Source organism: Mustela lutreola, chromosome 10 (assembly GCF_030435805.1).
Source record: "Mustela lutreola isolate mMusLut2 chromosome 10, mMusLut2.pri, whole genome shotgun sequence".
Lineage (NCBI taxonomy): Eukaryota > Metazoa > Chordata > Mammalia > Carnivora > Mustelidae > Mustela > Mustela lutreola.
The window spans coordinates 114,891,831-114,897,264 of record NC_081299.1 but is presented as its reverse complement, the minus strand read 5'-3'; the positions used below and the strand labels follow the sequence as shown (position 1 = coordinate 114,897,264).

Sequence of the window (5,434 nt, the reverse complement as noted above, 5' to 3'; positions counted from 1 at the left end):
CCCTTCCGAGTACTTATCACTCTGCTTCCCCAACTGTTTCATAGGCCCTCCTCCTTCTACTGCCCCCAAAGTGCCTGTATTTTTGTTTTTGGGAGAGAGGGGAGGTCTGGAATATATTTTAAAGTAAATCCCAAACATCACATCATTCCCTGCTCCCCAAATACCTTGGTTTACACATCAAAGAAGGAGGAGGAAGAGGTGGAGGAGGGGAAGACTGAGAAGGAGGAGGGATGAAGAAGAGAGATTTCCGCACAGGCCCACTATGCCAGAATCAATAGGTCTAATAAGCTATTCCGATTGGCTCTGAGAGGCATGACTTTTAGCCTCTCAGACTTTTAGGGCCACAGTGCTAATAAGCGACAAGGGCAAATTCAGGCAGCGCAAACAGCAAGGCCCACACTCATCACCAAGGCACCGAGTGGGGGGGCAAGGGTGCCAGACCGACAGAACAAAGTTGTCTGGGAACCCCACCTGCCCTAGAAGTCCAGATGAGCGAGTAGTTGAACTGTTTTTTGCCTTCATTGTCATTCCTTTCTGAAATTATTGCCGGCCTTTGTTAAAGACATGAACCTGAGCTTGTGCAGCCTGGGGTACTGATCTTGGGGTTGCTGAAGAGAGTAGGTGCCAACAAAGAATGAAAATCCCTGCTACCTGTTCTCCTTCCGAGAGTCAGGAGGGAACAGTCAAGACCCCATACAGTTCACTGCCACGTGGAGCCCTGGCTGTGGCAGTGGCGTGGCCCACCAAAGCCAGGAGCAACAGGCAAGACCCCAGACCCCAAATGCTAATGGAACACCCTGGGGAGGACGAAGGAAAGGCAGAGAGTCAGCGGAAACCTTCCCAAAGGACATTTCCCTCAGTTTCATCTGGGAGCTGACACTCAGCTGGTACACACCCCTTCAGCCACACAAAGTTTGGTGACTAGCCTCTGGCCAGAACCTGCGGTGTGTCTCCCTACCCTGAACCCTTCCTAAGATCCCTACCACGGCCTCGCGATCCAGGCACTGGGCGTGTAACACTTGACTCTGCAGGGGTCCCCAGGCCAGCTTTTGGTTAGTTAGTTGTCCGCGCTGTTAAAGATTTGACTACTGTTACATGTTTGACTCTCGTCTTTGGTGATGGTACCTATTTCATAGGAATTAGAAGCTGGAATCCAGGAAACAGGCTGGAAGATGAAATTAAAAAGTGGATACAAAGCTTCTAATCAGAGCCAGACACAATCGGCGATCAACTATATCCCAGTCTCTCCCCTCTTCTCTGATCTGTACTTTCCTTAATGAGGAATGAGACTTTAAGTTGACTTTTTTTTATCTTCAAGTCTCTCTCTCTCTATCGATTCCCTAACTTCCCTCTCTTGCCTTCATTTCATCCTAGAACTTGTGCCCACGACTTCTTTTCTAAGTAAATATTAACCTCCTTTGACTCTGAATCTCTGGAAAATTCTCAGTTCCCTATTTTTGCTGGCACTGTGACAGGTCCTCATTTCTCCTTCCCACTCCTCTCTATTTATAGTTTTCACATTTTTTTTGGCAGGTTGGCTACAGAACACTCAAAAATTGCAAAGAGAAATACTGTGTTCTGGAAATTCGCCCGAGCATTTTTTTCCAATATCGTCCTTATGCTCTTCTGATCCTCTCTTGAACTGTTGGACTAAAGCAGCTGACGCTTCCACCAGCAACCAGAGTCATCCTGTCCACTACTGTGGGAACAGAGGGTTTCCATTTGGAACTGCAGACTGAGCCTAAAGTCTGGTGGCCCTTTGGTGCCAGGATAGCAGGTATGGGACGGGTGGGACATGGAGGACAAGCATCATGGTAGAGGTCTCCATTCGACCAGGAAAGCTCACAATGAGCCAACAGGTACATTTCAACATCTTCTGTATTTTCCTTATAACCTGTTTCATTCCAGAGTGGATTTGAGATCATTTAGTTTGATTCTTAAATGTTTCCCATTCCAACCGGAAACAGACTCATCCTACAGGCTCCCAAATTCTGCCTCATCTTCCTAATCAGTTAGTACCCCAAATTGGGTATGATAGTGCCAGAACATTCTTCCATGTGTATTTTATAACAGACTAGTATTTTATTAGTTTTTTTCAAACTAATAAGAATGATAAGGGTAACTTTTTTTTCTTTTAAAGCATAGGCAAAATCACGAAAGACATTGAAATGAACCTAAAAGATTATAGTGTCTTCCAAGGGAAAACAGGTGTTGTCTCATGTACCCTTCTGGGCTGACCAATTCTATGGGATATTCTGTGCCTTTCTTGTCTTTGAGCTATTTTGCAACTCTATAGATTGTACATAATTGATGTGGATGCAGATGATCTTGTCTAGCTATATGTAAATGAATTTTGTCCACTGGAAGTACAGTTGACCCCCTTTCCTTTGGTAGAAGGCAGTTTTGCATCCATTTGCATTCTATTTGCATATCTATTTGCATCTATCAAAGCAAATTCGTTTAAGTATTACTGATTGTATATGTGTCTGCCTTGAGATTCTTGCTTGAAGTGGTGGTAACATCTTAGTGGTTCCCGAGCTAATGAATGAATTAAACAAAATCCCTTCAGGCATTCATCTCATATTTGTAAAATGGTCCTTATTTAATCTTTTCGAGAAAATGATACACTAGCAAACCATGACAAGATTCTGGTAAATGAAAAGTGCAATGAAATCAAATCGGAATGAATTTTAGAATTACCTTCAATGTGGCCCACCTATGCCAGAGGCAGAGAATGATTGAATCTCAAAGACATGACTTCTGGCCCCCAGGAGTTACAGTAATCTGTGTCAACATTGGCATGCCTGAGAAATGCATGTGACATTCCCATCAGGGTTTCCCCGGGGGTTCAGTTAACCTTTCTCTTCCAAGCTACCCTCTCTTGTAGTGATATCAACTGTGCCCTTGGTTTCAGCTCCCATTCCCTAGCCAACATCTCTCCCACTGATACACGACCATCTGTTTCTTTCCTACCCACCAGGCCCGTGTAACTGACTACCTACTCATGCTATTTCACTGATGTTCCACCTATGCCTCAAAACCCAGCATGTTCAAAACTTGATTCATCATCGTTTGTGAAAGAATGGCTTATCCTCTTTTGCTTTGTTTCTTTAGAAATGATTCTACCAATGCCAGCGGCATGCACCAGAAACCAGGAAGGAATCATACAGCTGAGCCAACCTGCTGTACTTTAAAACACTTGACCACAATTCTCCAGTGGATACTCAACCCTGGCTTCAAACTCCCTTGTCTCTCCGGTGAGTTTGCTTTCCCTCCTTCAAGACTTGCCTCAACAATCCCTACCCCTACCTCTTCTGAACTATGTCACCTCACTCCCAGCTCCTGTCCTAGGGATGAGGGAGCAGAAGGCAAGCTTAGGACAAAGCAGAAACTGGCACCCTACACCCTCTCCCCATGCCATATGTGTAACATTCCTCATGCACTCCTGGCTGCCCTAAAGGAAAAACGATGCTTAACTGATAGAGATCCCAGTCCTGCAGGACAGGAGTATCCCTCCATCTACGAATGTCCTAGTGACTTACAAGGAAGGAAGAAGCTTTCTCATCAATAGCCTGACTTCCAGAGACCCATACCTCAGTTTCCGGAAGCCCTAACATCACCCTCCCCTCCATAAAATTGAGGGAGGCTAAGGGGGAGGGAAGTGTAATAAAACTGAATTTCTTCTAAGCCCAAATCCCACTGACAAGGATGTGTGATAGAAGGAATGTAACATATCTCCAGGAAACTCCTGACTGTCTTCATGCTTTCCCTCATTAGAGGCAAAAACAGCCTTGACTTGACAATAACCAGGTCTCCCTTATCCTGAAATTCTTCTTTAGCATATGACAGTCCTTCTGGACACCCCCTTTGTCCTCACCTTCCTCAGCTCCCAGTCAACCATGCCTCTGTCTGAGCAGCTCTTTCTGCCCTTGGGTCCTGTCCCTGTGTTTTAATAAAACCACCATTAGCACCTAAGACGTCTCAAGAATCCTTTCTTGGTCATCGGCTCTGGACCTCACCCCACCAAACCTCACCTGTGTTCCAAAACTTCATCACTAGTGTCACACTTCAAGAAAATAAAAGCCCTTTGTGCAGGAATTCCCTTATCTTACCACCACCCAATCAAATCTACACCTACATTTGTATCCATTTTTAATTTGTTTTTAGACATTTACTCAACAAATATTTAGTCAGTACCTACTGTGTGCTACACACTGCCCTGAGTGTTTGTAAATCTGTGGCGAACGACACAAAAAAGTCCCTGGCATCATGGAATTTACATGGTAATTGGAGAAATGTACAAGAAACACAGAAAGAGTTGAAGACAGAGCAGGTTTATTGAGAAGAGCAGACATCCCCAGCTAGGGTTTGTTCTTCCTTGTGCCTGGGATTTGTTCCTTCCAGCCCTCTCCAGGACTCCACTCCCAGGGCCAATATCAAGTTCTTGTTCCAATGGATCCTTCCAGTCAGAAGACAAATGACCTTTTTCTTAAAAACAAAAGGAAAAAACACAAAACAAAGACTTCCTTTAACCTTCTACCTTCCTATAACAACCTCCATATTTCTCTCCCCACCTCATTCCCAGCATAGCTTGTAAAATATTTGTCTACACCTGTGGGTGTAGGGTACCATGTCCCCAAGGGTAGTTGAAAAAATCTCTATAAAGAATCCTCATGTGCAGGTCATTTTAAGGGAGTCCATTTCCAGATCCAAACTCCATGTGTACTCTGTAGGATAGGTGATATGCCCATTCTTGGGTCTGATATCAGGATACTCCTCTCCTTCCTGGAAGATCAAGACACTCCTCTCAGATCTTATTAGAGTGTAGGACTTGGGCTGATACCAAAGTTGAAATACCAGTTTTGTTTCAAATAATGCCCTTCTGTGGGCAGTACTGGGGCTCCACCTTTAGAGCTTCCTCTCCTTATTAAGGGTAAAGGTTAACATCGGAAAGGGGATTAGGGCAGATGTTGGAAGTGCTCAGAATAACAATCAGTTTTGGTTAGTGACACTCATTCCTTCATATTTAAATTAAACTACATATTTTTAGGGATATAATAGGGAAAAGCACAAGTAAGGATTTTAATGGTTTCATTCCATTCTAGTATGGTTTGGGAAATAAAATAACAGAAAATGAGACTGTTCTGCCTTTAAAAAAATCAACTTGTAGCAGGCAAATGTTATTCCAATGAAGTCGATCCTTTTCTTTCTCATTTTCTTTTTCAAGAATTATTTATTTATTTGGTAGAGAGAGACACACACACACACACAGAGAACACAAGTAGGGAGAGCGGGGGAGGGAGAAGCAGGCTTCCTGCTGATCAGGAATGTGGGCCTTCATCCCAGGCCCCTGGGATCATGACCTGAGCCAAAGGCAGCTGCTTAGTGACTGAGCCACCCAGGTGCCCTCTATCTCATTTTTTAAATGTTTAAT

At 44.1% G+C, this 5,434-nt stretch overlaps 1 long non-coding RNA gene across 1 annotated transcript; it reads left to right on the top strand.

Moving 5' to 3' along the window:
- The first annotated feature begins 1,538 nt into the window (after positions 1-1,538).
- On the top strand, positions 1,539-3,964 carry LOC131810148 (uncharacterized). Its single transcript, XR_009345446.1, has 3 exons — positions 1,539-1,777; positions 3,115-3,257; positions 3,340-3,964. It is a non-coding gene; the product is annotated as an uncharacterized LOC131810148 (long non-coding RNA).
- The last annotated feature ends 1,470 nt before the right edge of the window (positions 3,965-5,434 follow it).